This window comes from Chiloscyllium plagiosum, chromosome 11, assembly GCF_004010195.1.
Source record: "Chiloscyllium plagiosum isolate BGI_BamShark_2017 chromosome 11, ASM401019v2, whole genome shotgun sequence".
Classification (NCBI taxonomy): Eukaryota; Metazoa; Chordata; class Chondrichthyes; order Orectolobiformes; family Hemiscylliidae; genus Chiloscyllium; species Chiloscyllium plagiosum.
This window is the reverse complement of record NC_057720.1, coordinates 50955497-50981403: the sequence shown is the minus strand read 5'-3', so window position 1 is coordinate 50981403 and position 25907 is coordinate 50955497. Positions and strand designations below refer to the sequence as shown.

General features: G+C 41.8%; 1 protein-coding gene across 5 annotated transcripts in view; it reads right to left on the bottom strand.

Annotated features, from left to right (window-relative positions):
* dab1a (DAB adaptor protein 1a) overlaps positions 1-25907 on the bottom strand; it is a 687756-nt gene that overhangs the window by 368676 nt on the left and 293173 nt on the right. The window contains exon 1 of one of the 5 annotated variants that reach the window (XM_043699302.1): positions 13475-13653. The exons of the other annotated variants lie outside the window; for them this stretch is intronic. The gene's annotated coding sequence lies outside the window, so the exon portion shown is untranslated. Of the gene's footprint in view, positions 1-13474; positions 13654-25907 lie in introns of those variants that run through there. 5 annotated transcript variants of the gene reach the window in all.

The window sequence follows — 25907 nt, the reverse complement described above, 5'->3', positions numbered from 1 at the left end:
GGTATGTTGAAGGTTTTGAACGGATGCCAATTTTGCTGCACAAAGGGCACTCAGGAACATGCATGGCCATATTATGCAGTGCACAACTTATAACAATTCATGAATCAGGCTGGTGTGTACTGCAAAGCCTCCTTGAACCTTTCAAGGCAGTGGATATGCATTTTCAACATACCATAGTCTGTTCACTGCTGATTCTGGTGGAGATGTGGGCTGCATTGTAATACTTCTCGGCTACACAAGGGAAATCCCTCATTGATGTCAACCAGTTCTGGATGGGATAAACATTTTCATGCAGGACCCTGCCATTAATTTGGGGAAGGGCCTCCAGAAGCTCTGGATGCTGTAATATCCATAAATAATAATCATAAGAGCTTCAAGAGAAGAATAGACTTGCATGATTCTTCACTAGTAGTCACAAACAAGTTGGACTTTTAGAAAGTAGAATCCCTTGTGGTTCACATAGTTTACTCCACCCTTTACCTTCTGCTCACTGACATCTCAGTGATTTAGTCACACCAGCTCTTTAATCAGTCGCAGGCTTTTGCTTTTTATCCTTTCTTCCCCAGCCACTTTTGATGACGTGACCTATCACGTTTCCACTCTCCTGTAGTTCTAAAGAAGCATTGTATTTAACTCAAAACATTTACAATGATGATGGAATCTGCTTTTAAGTTATGTTTCAGTGAGCATGAGCATTTCACAAGGTGGTTAGGAGTCAGCCACATTTATGGAGTCATATATAGGTCAGATCAGGTAAAGACGGCAGTTTTTTTTCCCTTGTCGAACAACAGTAAATTAGACAGGTTTATGACAAACAGTTAGTTCATGATTATTATTACTGGCACTAGCTTTTCATTGCAGATATGTTCATTAATTGAACTGAAATTCCCTAACTGCCAGAGGTTTTGAATTTATGACTTTGGAGTTTTAATCTGGGCCTCCAGATAACTAGATTGGTAAAACTACCTCTATGCTACCATTCCTGTCACATTCATGACTGAGGCTGAAGAGGTTTTGAACAAATGTTTCCAAATAACAAAGGTTGAGGTAAAATAACTTCAAAATTCAAATGAAAAAACCATTGTTCATTTACATTTATGTTAACTTCAGAACAGGGAAATAAATCTGAGCAAAAGAGATACACCAGTTTGAAAGACTGCAATAAAGAAAAAGAAAACCCGATATTACATCAAGTTATGAAAAATGTGAGTACTTTCATTATTTCATGATTTTGGCTTTTCTCCTGGTGGCTGTGCTCATGGGTGGTGTAACTTGAGAAAATGCGGCTGGTAATTCCCAAAAAAATTCTTTCTGTCAGCACCAATAATTCAACTATCATGGCAAATTTAAAACTATTAAATATCTCATGAAAGGTCTATTGTTAATTATCTTGATACCACATAAAATAATTATCTGTCAGGGTTATGGAAATATATGAAGAAAACAAATTTATAAGACCCCACAAATTCACATTTTACTTAGATATCTGATACTTCGCATCATATCGCTCAATATCTTTTCTCTTCTAATCACCCCTTGAATCTATTAGGACAGCCCACTTCAATCTTCCCGAATAATTTACTTATAAATGCTAACTTTGTAATCTTAATTTTTCTTCTGTTATATCTTTTGGCATATTTGTGTTCATTTTGTTACCGCCTTTCAATTGAAATTGAAAAAAATTGTTATCCAGGTAGTTGAGAATAAATTTTACTTATATTTCCTGATGTTAAAACAAAATCTGGCTTGAACGAATGTAGCTTTGAATCAACAGCACAACAGATAAGTGAATGAGCTCATATTCAAAGTAGTTCCTGCAGTTCAGAGTCTGTTCTTGGTGTGAAGGTCGGTAAATCACAGATCCAGCATTCTACAATTTACAAGCTATGAACTTCACTGTTGGTACAAAAGAAATCAGGACTATCTGCTTATTTTGTTGATGTTTGTCAAATGGACCTTAAAAATTCCATATAGCAACACCCAAGGGAAATGTCCAGTGACCAGACTGATCCATTTAGAAACCTGAAATCAATCATTGGAGCCTTGTCTCAGGCTGGTAGCTCAACAATATCGTCACACTTTCGGAATGAGTTTGAATTATTATCAGACGCTACAAATCCCAGCTCAATTTTCATCACATTAATACTGAGGGATTTGATTTAACCTTAATGTTTTTGCTTTCTTTCTATTCTGACCCAATGATCTTTCAAAGATGTGCATGTCTGATTAAGATCATGGTGTAGCTCGATCAGTCACATCTGCAGTCAGTTTGTTTATTGATATGATTATCATTTCATTAATCAACTGTGTGTTCTCAAAGGATGTCACTGTGAACTGCGGGAAGGTAAGTTTACCACAGCAACAATTCCACTTCCAAGGGAATTCCAAAACTTCAATAACTGTCTGCTTGGAATACTCTCAAGGTAAGTGAACAGTCTTCACAGCCAAATGGTCTCAGCTAAATTAATTCATTAACCATCATAATATAGCAAATATATTCTTTAAATAATTGGTGATCGCTGCAACATGCCAGACTCCTTAATTTTACAATCGTTATCTGGAGATTGAGAACAGAATGAATAAGGTATAGGCAAAAATTGAACATGCAATTTTCAAATCAACGTTTTCTATCAATTTTTGGTAACTGGATATGTCATACTTTCAGTGTGTTTTAAAAGACACTGCGATTTGCCAAATTTTAACTCAATGATCATGTAAAATATCAAAAGACGTTTTTATTAAAAGGTTTGTAAATCCCTCCTTATTTCTTAATGGATAAAGCGATGAGCAACAATCAGTGGAAAGGTTCAATAGCACATCTCAGTTAAGTTGATTCAGATTCTGTGCATTATTTCCCTCAAAATGCCCTTGGCTTCGGCAGCTAAAAAATCAACCAGAGTTCCCATTGCTGATGATTATTCAGTGAATGTGATAATGAACATGTGACATGCGGACACGGTTAAACTTGGTTATGATGTAGTTCAATGGCAAAGAGGCAGCCACAATCATTGCTTTGTTTCAAGTATGAAGAATTGCCAGTTAAATGGAGCCAGAGATCGACGGAACTGTTTTAATTTTAAAACTTGAAATTTAACTGAGAACTTTAAACTTGCTTTTTATTTGTTCATGTGAGGTGTGTATCACCGGCAAGGCAAGGATTTATTTTGAATCCCTAACTCTCATTGAGAAGATGGTGATGACCCATTGCAATCCTTGGAGTGTAGGGATTCTCACAGCAGGAATGCATATGAATATCACAGATCAAAAGAGGGTCAGGGTTCTGCCACAGATTTTAGGGAGCCAGGATAGACTTTAAAATCAGGCCTCAAAGGTAGTAATCTCCAATTGATTCCTAGTTCCAAGCCCCACTGAGTTCAGAAACAGAACAATAGTGAATGATGAATCATTGGCTGAAGAAATGATTCAAGAGAGGAAGAGCTTTAGCTTCTTGGTTCATTAAGTTCCATTTCTGGGGTAGGTGGAAACTGTCTAAACTGAGTGAGCTCCACATCAACAAGGATGGGACTAATGTATTGATCAAGAGGGATATTTTCTGGTGCTGTTGGGGAGGGTTTAATTTGGTGGAGTATCATGACCATGAATCATAATTTCAGACTATACAACATGTGCTTTTTAAAAGAGGTTTGACACAGCCAAAATGACTGCAGATGTAAATTCAGTGGCTGCTTGGTGAGAGATGCTTGGATTATCACATCTGACAAGGTGCCAAGGAAACTTCAAAGGTCAGATTTCAAATGTACTGCAAACTAAATGATAATTCACTGGGTGTTCTCTCAGACTGTGAACATGCTGGCAGAAAAGACAGCTGTCTGCGTAACAAACCTGTTTGAATCTTTCCTTTTCAAGAGTTAAAAGCGAGTTTCATCCAGCAAGATGTGATCTGGCAAAACAGGCCTGGAAACAGGTACTTGTAGGTAAATCAGCATCAGAACAGTGGGAAACTTTCAAGGAGGAATGAAGGAGGTTTGGAACAAACATGTGAAGGAGTCTTTTCTGGGACAGAGGTGACCTCTTTAAGAGGGACGGTTGTGTCTGAACCGGAGGGGGACCAATATCTTGGCAGCCAAGTTTGCTAGTGCTACAAGGGAGAGTTTGGCAGGAGGATGTGATCCTCAACAACAGGGAGGCAAGTGTGAGGCTGGAAGGAGATACAATAATTAGAAATAGTAAAGTCAAGAGACAGGTCAGGCTGGAACACAACAGGGAGCAAGGAATGCCTGTTGGATTAAATTGCATGTATTTCAATGCAAGAGTGCTAACAGAGAATGGATAGTTATGTGGGACTGGGATATTATAGCCATTACAGAAACATGACTAAGGGTGGGACAGGACTGGCAGTTTAATGTAGACAGAATTGGGTACTGCAGATGCTGGAGATCAGAGTCAAGATTAGAATGGTGCTAGAAAAGCACAGCAGGTCAGGCAGCATCTGAGGAGCAGCTTTCCTGATGAAGGGCTTTTGCCCGAAACATCGCTTTTTCCTGCCCCTCGGATGCTGCCTGACCTGTTGTGCTTTTCTAGCACCACACTAATCTTGACTCTGGCAGTTTAATGTAACAGGGTACAGGTGCTTTAGGTGGGACAGAGGTGGTGGAGAGAGGGGAGGGGGAATTGTATTTTTGATTAAGGCAACTATCACAACAGTAGTCAGAGATTAAATAATTGAACGATCATCCAGTGAGGCTTTGTGAGTGGAGCTAAGAAATAAGAAGGGGATGGTGACCTTATTTGGGTTGTACTATAGGCCCCCAAATAGTTAACATGAATTAGAGGAGCACATATGCAGGGAGACTGGGAAGACTTGCAGGAGCGGTACGGTTCTCATAGGAAGGGATTTTAATTTTCCTAATATAGACTGGAACTGCCAGAACGTCAAGGTCTCAAATGGGGTGGAATTTGTTAAGTGCGTTCAGGAAAGTTTCCTCAAGCAGTACATAGAGGGTCCTACTTGGGAAAGGGCAAAGTTCGACTGACTCTTGGAAAATAGGGCAGAATAGGCGAAAGTGGGGGAGCACTTTGGGACCAGTGACCATAGTTCTAGTAATTTAAAAATAGTTATGGAGAGGGACAAAACTGGTCCACAGGTTCAGGTTCTAAATTGGGACAAGGTGAATTTTGATGGAATTAGACAAGAGCTTGTGGGGCTGATTAGTGTGGTTTTGTTTGCAGACAAAGGGACCTCCGACAAATGGGAGGCCTTTAAAAGTGAGATAGTTACAGTTCAAGTCCACATGTTCCTGTGAGGGTGAAAGGCAAGGTTGACAGGAATAGGGAACCATGGATGACAAGAGATATTTCGGCTTTAACTAGAAAAAAGGAGGCAGGGCTCAGGTACAGGCAGCTGAGAACAAGGGAATCCCTGGAGATATATAGGGGATACAGGAGGTTACTGAAGGAGAAAATCAAGAGGGAAAAATGGGGCCATGAGAAAGCCTTGGCTGAGAAGATTTGGGTGAATCCAAAGGGGTTATTTAAGTATATTAAAGGAAAATTGATAACTAGAGAGAGAACAGTATCCCTCAAGGACCAAATTGGACATGTATGTGTAGAACCGCAAGAGATGGGCAAGTTTTTCAAGAATATTTCTCCTCTGTGTTTACCGTGGAGAAAGACATAAAGACTTGGGAACTTGGGGAAGTTAGTGGTGATATCTTCTGGACAGTCCGTATCATAATAGAGGAGGTGTCCGATGTATTAGAATGTATGAAGGTGGATAAATCTCCTGGTCCTAAACAGATATATCCAAGAAACTGCAAGAGACTAGAGAAGAAATTGCAGGGTCCTTGGCTGATATTTTTGCATTATTGTTAGAGACAGGTGAGGTGGCAGAAGTCTGGTGGGTAGCAAATGTTGTGCCCTTATTCAAGAAGGACTGCAAAGAAAAGCCTGGGAACTATAAAGCAGCAAGCCTAACATCTGTGATAGGTAAGTTACTTGAGAAGATTCTGAGGGATAAGATATACATGCATTTGGAAAGTTAGAGTTTGAGTCAGCATGGCTTTGTGCACGGGAGATCATACTTCATGAATTTGTTAGAATTCTTTAATGAAGTGACCAGAAAGGTTGACGAGGGTAGGGCAGTAGACATATTCTATATGGATTTCATTAAGGCCTTTGATAAGGTACCATAGAGTAGGCTGCTCTGGAAGATCAGATTGTATGGAATTCAGGGCAGACTGGATGCACAATTGTCTTGATGGTAGGAAGCAGAGGGTAATAGTGGAAGGATGCTTGTCGAACTGGAGGCCTGTGACTAGGATGGAGTGCCTCAGGGGTTGGTACAAGGCCCATTGCTGTTTGCTCTTTAGATCAATGATTTGGATGAGACTGTTGAAGACGTGATTAGCAAGTCTGCAGATGGCACTAAAATAGGCAATATCATGGACAGTGAGGAAAGAGATCAGAAATTGCAGCAGGTAGTGCCTTAAGGAGTATAGGGGAACAGAGGGATCTTGGAATGCAGGTGCACTGTTCTCTGAAAGTGGAGTCACAGGTAGAGGTTAGTGAAGGTGCCTTTTGGTACACTGGTCCTCATCAGTCAGGGCACTGGGGATAGAAGTTGGGAAGTTATGTTGCAGTTGTACAGGATGTTGGTGAGGCTGCACGTGGAGTGCTGTGTTTAGTTTTGGTCACTTGGCTATAGGAAGGATGTTATTAAACTGGAAAGTGTGCAGAAGAAGTTTACAAGGATGTTGCCAGGACTCAACGGTCTGAGTTATAGGCAGAGGTTGAACAAACTAGGACATTTTGTCTTTAGACCATAAAAGACTGAGGAGGGGTCTAATAGAAGTGTACAAGATCACGAGACACATGGATATGGTGAATGCATTCAATGTTTTTCCTAGTGTTGGGGAATTGAGGATGGGAGGGAATCAGTTTAAGGTCAGAGGGGAAAAAATAAAAGGGAACCTGAGAGGCAACCTTTTTACACAGAGGGCAGTATGTGTATGGAATGAGCTGTCAGCGAAAGTTGTTGAGGCAGATACATTATCAACATTTAAAAGGCATTTGGACAAATACATAGATAGGAAGGTTTAGAAGGATCTGTGCAAGTGCAAGGAAATGGGGTTAGTGTGAATGGACATTTTGGTCAGCATTGACCAGTTTGGGCTAAAGAGCCTATCTCCATCCTGTAGGAGAAAGTGAGGACTGCAGATGCTGGAGATTAGAGTCAAGACTGTGGTGCTGGAAAAGCACAGCAGGTCAGGCAGCATCTGAGGAGCAGGCAAATCGACATTTTGGGAACAAACCCTTCATCAGGAATGAGGCTGTGAGCCAAAGGTGTGGTGAGATAAATGGGTGGAGGGTGGGGCTGGGGGGCGGAAGTATCTGAGAGTATGATAGGTAGATGGAGGTGGGGGTAATGGTGATTGGTCAGAGGGGAGGGTGGAGCAGATAAGTGGGAAGGAAGATGGACAGGTAGGACATGTCATGAGGGACGTGCCGAGTTGGAATGTTGGAACAGGGATAAGGTGGGGGGAGGGGAAATGAGGAAAACTGGTGAAATCCACTGGTGCTGCCTTTTCCAGCACCACACTCTGGATTCCATGCTGTAGGACTCTATAACTCTGAGCTCTCACAAAGAACAGGGGTGGAGCTACTTAACTTAGTTTGGATGTCAAAGGATTTACTTTAAAGCAAAAAAAAATGATGTGGCCATACTTGTTATACCTGGACACAGAGGACACTATCCTATTTAATGTTTTGTGTGGGATTTCCTGTAAATTAAGAAAAGACAAGGCAGTAACAAGATGGATGAACTTGGGAATATGAGATTGTTGCAAACACTGAGACATGGTTGAAGAAAGGACAGGACTGGCAGCTCAACATTCCATGGAATAGAGGTTTCAAGGTATAATGGGGGGTGAGGGGGAGGATCTACGAGAGGTAGGGTCAATGCTTTATTGATAAAGGAGACTATCACAGCAGACATGAGGGAGGATGTCCTAGATGGGTCTTCAAATGAGATGATCTGGGCAGAGCTTAGAAATAAAAAGGGGTTGATTACTTTGCTGGAACCTATTAGAGACTAAACGGGCAAACTGTGTAAATCAAGATGATGTAGTTGAGGTCTTAAATGAATACTTCTCAAATGTGCTCACAAAGGAGTAAGACATTTTAGCCAAGGAATTCAGTTGGGGTGGTGAGGTTCTAGGAAATTGACAATGTTGGCAGATAAGGCAGTCAAGAAGGCAGACAGCACATTTGCCTTCATTGACTGGGGCAGCAAATATAAATGTTGGCAATTTATGCCACAGCTGTCTAAAATTTTAGTCAGGCCACATTTGGAATATTGTGTGCAGTTCTGGTCACCATTTCATCAGAAGGATATGGATGCTTTGGACAGGGTGCAGAGAAGGTTGACCAAAGGATGTTGCCTGGCCTGGAGGGGTTTAGTTATAAAGGAGAGATTAGATTAGATTAGATTCCCTACAGCATGGAAACAAGCCCTTCAGTGCAACAAGTCCACACCGACCCGCCGAAGAGTAACCCACCCAGACCCATTCCCCTACCCTAAATACCCCTGACTATGGGCAATTTAGCATGGCCTTTTCGCCTAACCTACACATCTTTGGATTGTGGGAGGAAACCGGAGCACCCAGAGGAAACCCAAACAGACGCAGGAAGAATGTGCAAACTCCACACAGACAGTCACCCAAGGCGGGAATCGAGCCCGGCGCTGTGAGGCAGCAGTGCTAGCCACTGGTCCACTGTGCTGCCATAAGAGGTTGGGTCAACTTGGATTGTTTTCACTGAAAAATCAGAGGCTGAGGATCAATCTGATGAAGGTCTACAAAATTATGATTGGTGTATCCCAAGGTCCTACTGGAGGCAAAGGAGGAGATTGCTGGGTCCCTGGTGGAAATATTTAATACTTTGCAGGCCACAGGTGATGTGCCAAATGACTGGATGATAGCTAATGTGGTTCTTTTGTTCAAAAAGGACAGCAGGGATAGGCCAGGCATTGGTTTGACATTAGTGGTAGAGAAATTATTAGAAAAACATCTGAGGGACAGATTAATCAACACTTGGAAAGGCAGGGACTGATCCGGGATAGTCAGCACAGATTTGCTAGAGGGAGATCCTGTTTGACTGATTAAGTTTTTTGAAAAGATGACTAAATATATTGTTGAAGGTTGTACAGCTGTTGTAGTTTACATGGACTACAATGAGGCCTTTGACAAGGTCCCACATGGAAGACTGGCCCAAAAGGAAAGAACGCATGGGATCCAAGGCAAGTTGGCAAACTGGATCCAAAATTGGCTTGTAAATAGGAGGCAAAGGGTGATGGAGGGTTGTTTTTGTAATTGAAAGTCTATGACCAGCTGTGTACCACAGGGATAGATGTTGGGAACCTTGCTGTTTATGTACATTAACAACTTGGATGTGAATGTTGCACGTATATAGTAATTAGTAAGTTTGCTGATGACATTAAAGATGGTAGCGTTGTTAATAGTGACGAAAATGGTCTCAGGACATAGACTGACATTGATTGGCTGGTAAATTGGGCAGAACAATGACAGATGGAACTGAATCCTGATAAGTTTTGGGAGTTCTAGTAAGGGCAGGGTATACATAATGAATAGGAGATCCCTTGGGAGTACAGAGGAACAAAGGGACCTTCGTGTACAAATCCATAGATCCCTAAAGGAGTCAGCACAGGTAGGCAGGGTGGTGAAGGTGGCATACAGGATGCTTGCCTTCATTAGCCAGGGTGCAGAATACAGGAACAAAGAAGTCTTGCTCTAACTTTATAAAACATTGGTTTGGCCTTAAATGGAATACTGGACGCAGTTCTGGTCACTGCACTATAAGAAGGATGCAATTGCACTGGAGACGGGGCTGAGGAGATTCACCAGGATATTGCTGAAAATGTGTTGCTGGAAAAGCGCAGCAGGTCAGGCAGCATCCAGGGAACAGGAGAATCGACGTTTCGGGCATTAGCCCTTCTTCAGGAATCCAGAAGAAGGGCTTATGCCCGAAACGTCGATTCTCCTGTTCCCTGGATGCTGCCTGACCTGCTGCGCTTTTCCAGCAACACATTTTCAGCTCTGATCTCCAGCATCTGCAGACCTCACTTTCTCCGCACCAGGATATTGGTTGGGATGAAAAGTCTCAGTTATGAGGAGAGACTGGATAGGCTTGGTTTGTTTTACCTGCAGTCGAGGAGGCTGAAAGAGGGATCTGTTTGGGATACAAAATTATGAGAAGCATAAACAGGATAGATTGTGAGAAATTTTTTCCCAAGGCACACATGTCTAATACCAGAGGGCATAGTTTAAGGAGTTGGTTTAACAAGTTTAGACGAGATGTGAGAAAATAATTTTCACACAGAGCATTGTAGAAATATTAAATACGCTGCCTAAGAGGATGGTGGAGGCAGTTACTCTCACAATACCTGAGCAGCATCCAGATGAACACTTAAAATGCCAGGGCATAGTAGGCAAGGGATCCAGTGCAGGTAAATGAGATTTGTGTAGTTGGTGTTTGTTTGTTGGCATAGACATGATGGACCAAATGGCCTGTTTCTATACTGGGTGACTCTATGACTAAAAGATTCACAATTATGTTAATAGAACTTGTTTGAATGTCAAGACTGTACACAATTAAAATGCGTATTTCATATTTTTCCGATCACTCAGTGTGCAACTGAAGTAAACAAACAAGGATGATGACTATTGGGACTGCAAGAGGAAAGTCAAGAGCTTTCAAAGAGAAGGTAAGTTTGTTTGTGTACAGTGCTGGGACCATGCAGGCAGGCTATCAGGGCATTCTGCTCACTGGCTGTGTTGTAATGACAGGGATAGCCACTGACACTGAGGAGTCTCTCTGTACTCCACCTGGAGCAGCTATGAAAGAGTGTCTCTACTACAGCAACTCACTGGGAGGTTACTAGAATTTAGCTAGTGCCCTCTCCATGTATCTTCTCCCAATACCGAGGAATTGAGCTGTTGACATCAGTTTGCATTGCAAACCAACTTAACAGCCAACTGAGCTAACCAACCCCTCATTCAGTGGCTGTGATGTTCAGTGTTTCATGAATAGCAACATGCCACTTTCCTGATGCTTGCCACTGTCCTTTTCCCTGCCTCCTGTTTCCCAATTTATCACTACAAGCCTGGAGAAATCCAGCTAATAATTTGCACTGAGTTAGCCTAGACTAGGATGGCACTGCGTGCATTATTGTCATGGAAAGGGAAAGGAACTGCCAAGATTCCCACACCAACCTGAATGATTGTGATACATGTTGGAACACATGTCTGAGCTGAGAACAATATTGAGCTTTGTCATGATGCCACACCTGCTGAACGAGCTTGCCAATTTTATACTTGGATTCATGTTTGAATAACCAATTGAGAGAAGTATTGGAGGACATTTGGAACCAGTGGAAACGTCATCCAATACAAGTCAGCCGAGATAATTTCCAACTGTCAACTGCTGACTTCTGATTTAAAAGAAAGCAAAGGGAAATTGGGAGTTAGCCTCAGCTATTGTCCTCTTGATACAACATAAAGGAAGACAAGAATGGTGAATCAGAATGCCTGCCTGTTTCAGTGAGCAGCTATTAAAATATCCAAATCAGTGTCCTACACTCAGTTGCAACTTCCATGCACAAATGACATACTTTGATTATTTGCAATAGGTGATCCTTAAACATTTGATGGCATCTTCTCTACAGACATCCTGCAGCCTGTACCCTGTTCTGAGCTTTCCTTAACTCACTCCTGCCACAACTTCATCGACTAGCTAACTCAGCTAACAGAACAGGGGTATTCCTCATTACCCCACAATCTTGCTGGCTGAATCTAACTGAAATATGAAACTGTGAAAGTTTCAGCAATCCAGCGCCAACTTCAATCACATGAACAGACTCTCTCTAGAACTTCATACTCATTTTGGGCAGTAATTGAAACTCACCTCTGACCCCTGCAATCACATGCTGCACTAAAAGCTCCCTGTCACCATCAACAGCCTCACACATGCCAACCTTCCCAAAACCTGCACCTTCAGGAAAGCAAAGAAACTCCACAGAAAACATAATTTATATTTTTACCTGCAAGTTATTATAAATAGAGATCTAAAAGTGTAAAGAGAACAAATTGCAATTCGTTCTGAGATATGGTCTATATCTTAAGTAGGTTTGTTGATAGAAACTCACTTTGGGACATGAATGTCACCACATGGAGTTTCATTTGACATTTTCTATGCACCACATTATACAACATCAATTTCTATTCTTGCCATAACTTAGCAAGAATCTAGGTCACAATACAACTAGTGCTCAGCCAGTATCATTCCTTCTTTTAATTTCTGCTCACCGCATTCTTCGAGGAGACATACAAGGTATTCTTAATTAGTAACTTAAGTAATTGATATGGAAGTATTACACGTATATCTAACAAACATAGTCAGCCAACTAGTGATGACAATCAAAAGGTAAATTAAGAACAACAAACATAGGAAAGAATATTGCAATGGAAATGTTGCCAAAAGTTTTCCATAATAAGAACCTCCTAAAAATGGATTAGAAAGTCATCGACCAGTTCAGGTTTATATTAAATGACGGATAGATTTCCTCTGTGCAACAAAATCAAAGAAGCCTTTAAAGGAACCAGGTTTACAATTTTATTACACTTAGTGCACAGAGGAAATATTCTATCATGATTACCATGCCCTCATTGAAGGAAAATAATACGTCTTTATGTGTATTCATAAACTTTCCACAACATCTCATAGTATTTATATATACACAGGCCCCTTACGATTGCACTATTTTCGCTTCTCCAGCTCTTTAGTCAAAGTTAAACACTGAAATAATGGAAGGCTTGTAAGAATTATAATCAAGTTTTTGTTTGCTTACAAAAAATATTATGGACTGTTGATTTTTTGGGACTTATAATTGGATCAAAGTTTCTTGTAAGGTCATTTTACAAAGGATTTTCTAACCATTTGCATTTTAAACAGTCTCATGAGTTTAAAATGTTGGATGTGATCCACTTCAAACTTGAATGAAACAGAATAGAAAAATTCAAAGATTTGCTTGTTGTTGTGACATGTGTGAGGCAGCTGCATCAATGAAATGTAAATTCATATTTTACTCTGTTACCTGCTGAGAAACTGACCAAAATAGCTTTTTCAATAGCTTTTACAAAGATGTCAGTAGTTACTTTAAGAAGTAACAAAGTTCTTTTATAAAATTATCAAACATTTTCAAAATTCATGCACACAGGAAAATGCTATCAAAGAATGTTGTGACATTTTCACATAATTTTGAGCTTCATTGATATTTGCAGATCTATACTCTCTGGTTCATTACAAAACTCTATGGCAAAATTGCCTTTCGCAGAGTAAAGATCAGGAAGCTTTATAAACAAAATGGGTTAATCCACACTAATGAGTGTGCAAGAGAAATTCAATTTAACGAAACATAAAACTGAATGTAAACACTGACCTGAAAAGAAATGACCTGTCACCTGAATTTCGTGGCATCTGATGTTACAAACAGGATGATTGCACCACCGAGCAAACTCATTTTAGTGAGATATGCTTGTCACCCACTTCTGCTACCTCTCTCTTGCTGGCCAGTGTGTTGCACAAACCATCTCATTCCTTCACTGAATGCTGTCAGAGTCTAAGCACGCTTTCTGCTCCATGTGATGTTGCCAGGTTACCTCTCCCAGGAGGGGAACGAAAGACTAGGCCAAAGTGACCAATCAAGCAGGAGTTCAGAGTTCAGTTTCCAAATGGAGAGAATAAAATCAAAGGCTGGTATTCATTATGAGCCAACTCATTATGTGCCAGTTAAGCCCACAGCCTTCCCTGTAGAGTCTCATAAGCGTTTTGGCTGTGTTCTGCGACAATGACCCAGTAAATTCTATTAACCTTCTGAACATGCGCGTTAAGAAAACACAGTTAAACACAGATGCAATGACCATTCTCACAGATGCTGTTATCTTTAATACAATTTAAACTCATAGAAAACTTTAAATATTACAATTATTCTCTAAATTATTCTTACTTATAAAAAATATAAAAATCTATCAGATTGCAATACTTTACCATAACTTGATGAATACCTAGCTATGGGTAATGCAATATGCAGGAATGCTGTAACACAGAGCTCTTTGTCATGCATGGATTCTCTTTGCATATTGTGCAACTTTATATTAACATTTAATAACAAAATCTATGGGGCCATGACTTTATTAAATGCAATGAATGAAATTAAAGCGAATATATCAATCAGACTTGATTGGAATTACCAACATTTTTTTTATTAAGAACTTCATTCTTTTCCTCTCTCGAAAGCTAGAAATTAAGACTTTCCAATTTAGAAAATTAACATAGAGCTGGTTAACAGAGTTTGTATGCCTCCTTTCAAAACCTGCAAATTGGTACTTTTAGCACCATCTACAGGCCAGATTTCTCACAACAGTTTCACAGGTGCATGTGTACAAACATTACATGTACATAAACTTCAATGTATTTACTTGCACTCAGAGGGATGGAATGATTGTTGGCTTTGATATAAAGGCAGCATTTCCCTGGCTGTGGCATTAAGGAACCCTCTCTGCTGGTTGCAGTCTCATCTAGCACCAAAGAAAATAGTTCTGTTGTTGGAGGTCATTCAGTTAGCACAGGACATCTCTGCAGGAGTTCCAAGTCTAACCATCTACAGCTGCTTCACAACAACCTCCTATCCATCATAATGTCAGAAGTGAGGATGTTCATTGATGATTATGCAATGTTAATTCCTTCTGCCTCAGATACTGAAGCTGTCTATTTCAATGTGCAACATGACCTGTCCAACATTCAAGTTTGACCTGTTAACTGGCAAGTAAAAATTGCACCACACAAGTGCCAGACAATGACCAACTCCAAATTGACAGAATGTAATTATCTCTCCCTGATATTGGATGGCATGACTATGAGCATTCTGGGGTTACCATTGGCCAGAACTGGACCAGCCCTGTACATACAATGACTGCAAGAGCAGGTAATAGGCTTGGAATTGGCTTGGAATTCACCTAACTTCCTAAGCCTGTCCACCATCTACAAGTAAGATGGAATAGTCTCCACTTGCCTGGACAAGTATGTCTCCAACAAAACTTAAGGAACTTTACCTATACTGGAAACACATGACTGCAATGGTTCAAGAATGTGACACTGCCACCTTCTGTAGAGATGGGCAATGAATACTGCCCTAGATTAGAATGGTGCTGGAAAAACACAGCAGGTCAGGCAGCATCCGAGGAGCAGGAAAACCGACGTTTCGGACAAAAGGCCTTCATCAGGAATAGAGACAGGGAGCCTCCGGAGTGGAGAGATAAATGGGAGGGGCTGGGGAGAAGGTAGCAAAGAGTACAATAGGTGGATGGGGGTGGGGATACAGCTAGTAGGTCAGAGAGGAGGGTGGAGTGGATAGATGGAAAGGAAGATTGGCAGGTAGGACAGGTCATGAGGATGGTGCTGAGCTGGAAGGTTGGAATTGGGGTAAGGTGGGGGGAGTGGAAATGAGGAAACTGGTGAAGTCCACATTGATGCCCTGGGGATGAAGTGTTCCGAGGCGGAAAATGAGGCTTTCTTCCTCCAGGCATCAGGTGGTGAGGGACTGGTGGTGGAGGAGGCCCAGGATCTGCATGTCCTCTACACCTCCATCTGCCATGACCAGGGCCTCCAACCCCTTCTTCCTCTCCCGACGTCCCCAACAGTACCCTACCACCGATACTCTCATTCGTTTGGCTGAATTTGTCCTCACCCTTAACAATTTTTCCTTCAAATCCTCCCACTTCCTCCTGACCAATGGGGAAGCCATTGGCAACCGTAAGGGCACCAGCTATGCCTGTCTCTTTGTTGGCTACGTAGAACAGTCCATCTTCCATAGTTACACCGGCACCACTCCCCACCTCTTCCTCTGCTACATTGATGACTGCATCAGTGCCACCTTGTGCTCCCGCAAGGAGGTTGAGCAGTTCATCAACTTCACCAACACATTCTACCCCGACCTGAAATTCACCTGGACCATCCCTGATTCTCCCTCCCCTTCCTGGGACCTCTCCATCTCCATTAATGACGACCGACTTGACAGGGACATTTTTTACAAACCCACCGACTCCCACAGCTACCTGGATTACACCACTTCCCACCCTACCTCCTGCAAAAATGCTATCCCATATTCCCAATTCCTCTGCCTCCGTCATATCTGCTCCCAGGAGGACCAGTTCCAACACAGAACACACCAGATGGCCTCCTTCTTTAAAGATCACAATTTTCCTTCCCACGTGGTTGAAGATGCCTTCCAACACATCTTATCCACATCCCGCACCTCTGCCCTCAAACCCCACCCCTCCAACCGTAACAAGAACTGAACCCCCCTGGTGCTCACCTTCCACCCTACCAACCTTTCCATAAACCGCATCATCAGCTAATATTTCTGCCACCTCTAAACGGACCCCACCACCATGGATCTATTTCCCTCCCCAAGCCTTTCTGCTTTCCGCAAAGACCATTCCCTCCGTAACCACTTTGTCAGGTCCACGTTTTCCAACAACCCACCCTCCCATCCTAGCACCTTCCCCAGCCACCGAGGAATTGCAAAACCTGCGCCCCACCTCCTCGCTCACCACCATCCAAGGCCCCAAAGGAGCCTTCCACATCCATTAACGTTTTACCTGCACATTCACCAATGTCATTTATTGTATCCGTTGCTCCCGATGTGGTCTCCTCTACATTGGGGAGACTGGATGCCTTCTTGCACAGCGTTTTAGGGAACATCTCTGGGACACCCGCACCAATCAACCCCACCACCCCGTGGCCCAACATTTCAACTCTCCCTCCCAATCTGCCGAGGACATTCAGGTCCTGGGCCTCCTCCACCACCAGTCCCTCACCACCTGATGCCTGGAGGAAGAATGCCTCATCTTCCGCCTCGGAACACTTCAACCGTACTCTTTTCCACCTTCTCCCCAGCCCCAGCCCCCCTCCCATGTATCTCTCCAATCTGGAGGATCCCTGCCTCCATTCCTGATGAAAGGCTCTTGCCCAAAATGTTGATTTTCCTGCTCCTTGGATGCTGCCTGACCTGCTGTGCTTCTCCAGCACCATTCTAATCTAGACTCTGATTTCCAGCATCTGCAGTCCTCACTTTTGCCTCATGAATGCTGCCCTTCTGGTGATGCCCACATCCCACAAGAGAATAATAAAAGCATCCAGGTAACTCACACATATACATACACAAGCTATTTCACAGGCACACACACACACACAAGCTTTTCTTTACACTTGCACGTATACGCGCACTCACTGAGGTATCAATCATACACACAAGTATGGAAAAAAGTGACATTAATGTACACCATGATTTGACCATAGAACATAGAACATAGAACAAAGAAGAATACAGCGCAGTACAGGCCCTTCGGCCCTCGATGTTGCGCCGATCCAAGCCCACCTAACCTACACTAGCCCACTATCCTCCATATGCCTATCCAATGCCCGCTTAAATGCCCATAATGAGGGAGAGTCCACCACTGCTACTGGCAGGGCATTCCATGAACTCACGACTCGCTGAGTAAAGAACCTACCCCTAACATCTGTCCTATACCTACCCCTCTTAATTTAAAGCTATGCCCCCTTGTAATAGCTGACCAGAGACATACACACACAAATACAAGTAATAAAAAATGCATTTGTCTTATATTAATGTGTCTTACAGTACTTTATAGCCGACTTGACTGAGACCCATCACCACAATCAGATAAAAGATGTGCCTGGTCATGCAGAGCACAATAGTTTTTTTATTATTGAGATATAACAGGTTATTTAGAAATCACATGGACTAAGGAATTTTACACATTGCAGCAGTTTTGGTTTTGTGAGCTTTAAATTAGGAATATTTCATGTCACTGTAATCCATCATTTAAAAAAAAGATCATAATCCTCAATTTCAAGCAATAAGATATAATTTTTATGCACAAGACATACATCATTTTAATGTTGATTTCATACCATCAAAATCAACTCGTCAATTATAGAGAGAGAACATTCCCAAGTAAATGAAAGGACTTCTGTTATCATTTTCAATTTGTCAGCTTAAAAGATGACAATAATCAGTTTGAAAGTACTGCTGCATTGCATCCTCAACAACCCACTCAAGGTGAACAATTATACAATAAAGTTACCATAAAATAAATCAATTCATTTTTCCAATAACTGCTACTGAAATTTATGCAGACTGATTAAATACAGAAGAAAGGAGCCACTGATATTAGTCAGTGCAGGCTACATGGTTTGATACAACAAATATTTGATGCAACATCACCACATTAAAAAAAATTGTCATTAAACTGGAAATTTTTATTTTACAGTGAGCTAATTTATCTTCTGACATTTTAAGATGCTGGAAACTCTCCATGGTATTCCTCAGAATGCATCAGAATTAATCTTACAATAACTTGAGCTTTATATAATGGAACACCAAATGCATAATAGCTACTTTTTTTCACAAATGGAAAAAAAACCTGTCTTTGTCTTCACATATCAGTCTTTTTAAAAAACTTATATCAGGTAAATATCAGGTAAATATCAGGAAAGTGTCCAGCAGGCTAAGATAAAAGGTACGGAGTAGGGACTTGGGGGAGGGGCGTTGGAAATGCGACAGGTGGAAGGAGGTCAAGGTGAGGGTGATAGACCGGAGTGGGGGTCGGGGCGGAGAGGTCAGGAAGAAGATTGCAGGTTAGGGAGGCGGTGCTGAGTTCGAGGGATTTGACTGAGCCAAGGTGGGGGGAGGGGAAATGAGGAAACTGGAGAAATCTGAGTTCATCCCTTGTGGTTGGAGGGTTCCTAGGCAGAAGATGAGGCGCTGAAGAAGGGCTCATGCCCGAAACGTCGATTCTCCTGCTCCTTGGATGCTGCCTGACCTGTTGTGCTTTTCCAGCATCACATTTTCAGCCCCCATCTACATGTGTCAGGAGCGAAACATTTCTCTCAGGCATCTCTTTCATTTATACATTATTTATTACTCTGGGCAGTTAAGAGTTAGTGTCGAGAGTGTGGTGCTGGAAAAGCACAGCGGGTCAGGCAGCATCCAAGGAGAAGGAGAGTCAACTATTCGGGCAAAGACCCTTCATCGGGAATGGTCTTATGTCTGAACCGTCTATTCTCATGCTCCTCAGATGCTGCCTGACCTGCTGTGCTTTTCCAGCACCACACTCTTGAATCTGATCTCCAGCACCTGCAGTCCTCACTTTCTCACAGTTAAAAGTTAACCAGATTGCTCTCTAGAGTCACATGTCGGTCAGACCAGGTAAGGATGGCAGATTTCTTTCCCTAAAGGAGTGAACCTATGGGTTTTTCATGACAATTGGCATTGATCATCATTAAACCTGTAACTCCAGATTTTTATTGAATTCAGATTTCACCATCTGCTCATTAAGTTGTAATGTTTAATTCATTAGTTTTCAATTGAGATTATTAATGTAGTAAGTGCCCCAACTCTCTGTTGCCTTCAATTGTTAAGGGTAGAAAGAAGGCTTCACATCCAAAAATTAGCTCTTTAAAAATTCTAAACTGAACTAAACTAAAAATGTTAATTTTCCACTCCCTTCTGTGAAGCAATATCTACCTAATTGGAGATAGGGAATGGCGAGATGATGTCAGAGAGGATGAATGATGAATGAGGAACTGCAAACCATGGGTGGCACAGTGCCACAGTGGTTAGCACTGTTGCCTCACAGCGCCAGAGACCTGGGTTCAATGCCTGCCTTGGGCAACTGTCTGTGTGGAGTTTGCACATTGTCTCCGTGTCTGCGCGGGTTTCCTCCGGGTGCTCCCACAGTCCAAAGATGTGCAGGTTAAGTGAATTGGCCATGCTAAATTGCTCATAGTGGTAGGTGAAGGGCTAAATGTAGGGGAATGTGTCTGGGTGGGTTGCTCTTTGGAGGGTCGGTGTGGACGTTGGGCCGAAGGCCCTTTTTCCACACTGTAAATAATCTAATCAAAAAAAGTTGTCTTTTGAGATTTCTGATTTCTCAGTCATTTTTTTCTTTACTGATGTATTCGATATGCATCTCTGATTACTTCCCAGGCACAAGCAATGGAGGAAACTGTGAAGCAACATCTACCTAATTGGAGCTCGGGAATGGCGAGATGATGTCAGAGAGGATAAATGAGGAATGAGGAACTGCAAACCAAAGACCCGTAAAATCAAAGTAAATGACTCACTTCAAAGTTACACACCACCTATTACATCTTCCAATTAACGCTGGCTAATCTGGGGGAATATTGATATGAGTGAATGGGTTGAAAAGTAGGTGTTAGTTAAATTGATAAAATTCAAAAAGGGATCTGGAGGCCAATTCTAAACTTCCAGATAAGTACAAGCTCACCTTCATAAATGTATTATTCATTAATTTTATTTCAATCATCGGTCTGATCATCGGTCTATGCAACTACAGCTACAAGAACCAAATTACAGAGGCTGCTCATTCTTAGCAACATTTCACTTGAGAACCCTGGCTATTGGAGCACTATTCTTTCCCCTAATGTCTCGCATAGAATAACATCTTCCCATTGTGCAGTTTGTAAGCATCACAAATTGATAAGCCTTCAAGCAGGAAGGGATAACAGCAAGACTGACTACCTTTCAGCAGATATTCACCTCTTGCAGACATTTTTTGAGTCTTGCCTTTCCAGGATTGTTTCCATTAAGGAATTAAAACTGATTGTAACTCTGGTCTCTATGTGGTAGATCAAGAAGGTGAGAAATCTTGAACTAGAGGGCATAATTAGTTACAGAAAATAAGAGTCTATTCATTTAAAACTGAGATGCAAATAAATTTCTTCTCTGAATATACTGAATGTCTGGAATTCTCTACCCCAGAGATTTCTGGAGGCTAGATCACTGAGGCAGGTTATAAAGATGAGGCAGGTAGACTTTTGAAATATCACGGGGTTTGATGTTTGAGGAGCTGGTTTGAAAAGGGTTGTGACCTGTGGCAGATCAGGTTTGGTGATGCTCACACTAAACCACTATCAACCTCTCTAATCAGACAGCAGTTCTCTGGAACTTTGGCAGCTTTACTTACTAGACTAGGTGTGATCTTATAGAATGGAGGGCAGGCTTGAGAGGCTGACTAGCCTATGCCTGATCCAATTTTTTAATATGATTCATGCAAACTAGTCTGGATTCAAGCACTATCATGGTCTGAAGGTTACAGTTGATGAACCACCCAGTAGTCATCCTTGCAATACAGTTAAAAGGATTTTCTTGCTCTGAGGATGAGAAGGCAGATAATTAAAAAACCAGTCAAAAGCAATAGGACAGCATAAAGTTTCACTTGCTCTGAGTCTTACCAGACAACCTCTGGCAAATTGACTGTTGACTTCACATTCCTAAAGAGCCTATTCAGTTTCTGATATTCCCCACATGTTAATTGGAACTGTGTACAATGGATCTAGCCTAAGGAGGGATCATCCTTACAGCTGCTGAACTTCCACATGAAGAGGCCAGAGGTGAATGTTGGCTTAGGATGTTGAAGAGATACAGGAAGCCAGGAGTCTGAATATTTTCGAATAAACCTGCTCAGAGATGTTATTACACACTTCTGGAGCAGGTCGGACCTGAGTCCAGGCTTCCTGGCTCTGAGGTAACAGAGTCTGTGGAAGCCACATCAGACTATTCAGCCACCTATGGACTTATCTTAAGAATGGAAGACGTCATTCTCATGCACGAGGAGCCACCAATGATGACACCAAGCAAAATAGTCTTCCTGGTAGATATGGATATCTGCTTTTTTAACTCCCCAAAGAAAGAATTATAGGTCCACCGAGGAGGACTCATTGATGCATTGAGATTGATTGGTGACTGTTAAAGAAGATTGGGCATGGCTGATTGAGGGATAGAGGCAAGTTACAGACTCTGCATGGGTATTAAAGCAGATGAAAGGAGGGTGGTTGTAATACACAGAAAACGTTAGTGTTTATAAATGAGAGGTTATACATGATTGTGAGGAAATCTAGTGTTATAGAAGGAAGGTGAGGTTGTGAGAGCCAAAAATAACAGATTGCAAGTCAAGTGTTGGAACTAGTAGAGGGAAGTTCAAAGGCAATGGAGGATGTTGACTTCAAGCTCCAAGGTCCATGTGGGAATGTGTACAGACACACATGTGAAAACACAAAGAAGTCTTCAAAGTCCAAGTCAAGCATAGTGACATCCAAGGTGGGTTGGGTGGAGAGTTGGTTGTGGCTGATGCAATTTATAGCACTCCCTGTAAGTCAAAATCTCTTAGGTCAGGCAAGAAAGTCTCTTGCTGCCATTACTGGGAAACAGGACCTCACTATTCCTGAACAAACTGGTGGAGGATACCAATAAATATTAGATTGACTACTCTAGAGACATCATTCCAGAGTAGCAGGTGGTAGCAGTAGTTATAGCTATCTGGTGGTGGTGATGGTGGAAAGAGGAGTGTGTAGGGTATCAGAGGATGAGGTTCGATCAGAAGGTTCTAGGTGCAGTCATTGTGTCACTAATATAGTCAAGACTGTTGCTGTGGGATTGCAGGAAATGAATGTCTGCTCGGTCACCTTTATATGTTGCGCAGATCTTCAGCATTCAGAAGTAACTGCAGGGTCAATGACTTCTTACCTGTGCCTGCTGGATGATTGGCTGAGCCTGTGATGCCTGAATGTTTAATGGCTCACTGTCACACAAGTCATGAAACCAATCCTCCCACCTACAAGCAGGAATCCCACACGTTTTGGGAAATCTGGCCTACAAAAAGGCTCCACTCCAAGGTTAAATGACATCTAGGGATAGTTTGATTTCACCAACTGCAAAGATTCATAAGGCTCATGGCTTTCTCGGGGGTGGAAAAGAGGACTTGGCACAAACTTTTCCATATTTGAGGGTTATCTGTTTACTTACGGTTTCTATTTATGTTTTTCTTAATTTATCTACAATCTATGAGATAAACAAATTCAACTCTGTGGAAGTTATGAAAGGTTAGTTGTAATATATTCATCTTTCTTTTCAACGGAATGTTAATTTCCTTTGGGTGCAAAATACAAAAGTGAGATTAATGAGAAGCACCAACTGTCCTAACAAACTTCATTCTCCTATCACAAAATTCTTCCATCCCAAAATCATCTTTGCTACCTTATTCTCATTGTTAAAAATATATTATTCTGAGAGTAACTGAGTCTTTTCTCACTAGTTTGTGATAAAATTCTTTTTCAGGGTATGTATTTGTTCTCTATAAGCCCAGCCATCGGTGCATATTGTAACATTAATTGAATATGAGCTTCAATATTGCTACATTTTTTGTCTATGAATAAGGGTAGGGCTTGTTGAGAGCGTTTCAATAGATCACCACGAACACATCAAAGGTTAAAAAACAGGTAGTTTGTTAGAGAGAGAATAAGGAGCAGGATTCATACTCCAGGAGGGCTGATAACAGTGCTCCCGAAAGTGAAACTGGTTCTGTGTAATTTGGACTCAAAAGTCGTCACAGGAGTTGTTTCATAATGTCAGGACTCAGAAGAGATCCTGGGAGCAGCAGGATGGTTAGTGGTGGAGGGGATGCTCAGAAGAAGCCTGTGTGTTTTGATAATTTCATGCAGCTTACAGTGGGAGTGAAGGAAATCTACAAATAGCAGAGTTAACGTTTTGAGTCAGCTGCCTTTTCACCAGAACTATTAACAGCTAGGAAAAGTATATTATGCTGAAAGTTGGGAGTGAGGTGGATGAGCAGATAAATGGAAATGAGCCCAGAGAGAAAGAGAGAGAGAGAGAGAGAGAGAGATGTAAAAGGGATAGGCCAGACAGAAGAAAAGCTGAAGAAGTGATAATAGCTAAACGTAGGAGAGAATTTTGAGCTGTACTGAAAGCAGCTTAGGAGTAGGTAAGAATGGGTGACTGTGCTAAAAGCAACCCAGGACCGGGAGTAAGGGAGGGTAAAAAGACATGGAAGGACAGAATCAGGCTCCAAAGTTATTGAACTCTAAGTAGAGTCCTAGAGGCTGCAAGGTCCTCAAGTGGAAAATGAGATGTTGCTCTTTGAGCTTGCACTGAGACACACTGGAACAATGCAGCAGGCCTGCAACAGAAATGTTGGCCGGGGACCACAAAAAGTGGCAAGCAACCAGAACCCTGGAGTCAATTTTGTGGACAGAACATAGATATTCTGCAAAGCAATCATCTGTACTTCACCTCTCCAATGTAGAAAAGATTGTGCTGTGAATAAAGTAGACTAGATTGAACAAAGTACATGTAAATTGCTGCTTCATCTGGAAGGTGTGTCTGGTGCCTTCATTAGTGAGGAGGGAGAAGGTAAAAGGGCATTCATCAATTGCACGGGAAGGTGCTGAATGAATGGGAGGTGTTGGGAATAGAGGGGTTATGGAGCAGAGCATTCTGGAAGGAACTGGTCCTGCAGAACACTGACAAGGGAGCAGAGAGGATTGTGTTTCTGGGTGTAGCATTCCGCTGGAGGTGACAGAAAAAATGGCTTACATTCCTTTAGATGTGGAGGCTGGTGGGTGGTAAGTGAGGACCAGGGGAAGGGACAGGGTGAGGGCAGAAGGGCAGGTAATGGGTTGAACACAGCCCATGCAGGTACACACGGCCACATCTTTGACCTGAAGAAAGTGAGAGAGGTTTGAATTTTAGTGCTGCTGAACAACATTAGATTTGCGGGAGACCCAGGGCAGTAATCCCTTGGTGGAGCTGGATGGCTGCAGAAATGCAGGAATCATGTTGGGGTTAGCTGCTGGAGTGCAGTTTCTGTCCATGGGGCACACTTGTCAGCAAGAAGTGTGAATTAGTGAGACATGAGCAGTCAATGAGGCAATTTCTGAACAAATGGGTTTTGAGAGAGTTTTAAAGCCTGACCTGTCCAAGAGAATAATTTTAAAAGTTTAGTAAGATTTGATGATCCAGTGTCACCATTATCTGTGAGATTCCTGAGAAATCTGAGAGATCTTTTTTGACTATTATTTATAGTGTTTGACCACAGTTTGTTTGTTTTATATATTTTTACTTCAGGTTATTTCTGGATATTAGAATATATGTTTTATACAAAGGGTCCCCAATTTATGAATGTCTGACATCCAAATGCTTACACTTACAATTTGCTGCTTTATAGCTGTGTTCCAGCTTGCATACGGACTCCAGAATCAAAGCCAGTTGCAATGAAGGAACTGCCGACAAAAGCAAGCTCTGTTTTAACTGGCACCTTAAGTGAATCAGCGCTCTTGATAAACCAGAAAAACAAACATATACCTGAAATACCAGAAGTTTACTGGTTTATTGCGACCTCTATGATGTCCAAGTAGTCAGTTGAAAGTGCCAGAGTGAAGGTGGTAAGTTTTATTTAAGACAAAGTTGCATTATTATTTAAATGTTTTATGCTCTAAATAAAATATAACAGTGTTTTTACATAGATTATGTGGGCCTCTTGATGAACCAGAATATATACATTAACCAGCAGACTCCTTGTCCCGTAGGTGCCAGTTAATAAAAGGTTTGCTGCAGTACATTGTGTAACAGCTCTAACGTGGGATAGTAAAGTTTATTGTTGCGTATTGAAAATAGAAACATAGAACAGTACAGGCCCTTCAGCCCTCGTTGTTGTGCCTGCCTTTTATTCTACTCTAAGATCAGACTAAACTACATACCCTTCATTTTACCATCATCCATGTGCCTATTCAAGATTTGCGTAAATGTCCCTAATGTATCTGACGCTACTACCACTGCCAGCAGTGGATTCCACACACCCACCACTCTCTGTGTAAAGAACCTACCTCTGACATCCCCTCCAAACCTTTGTTCCGAAACCTTAAAATTATGCCCCCTTGTCATAGACATTTCCATCATGGGAAAAGGTCTC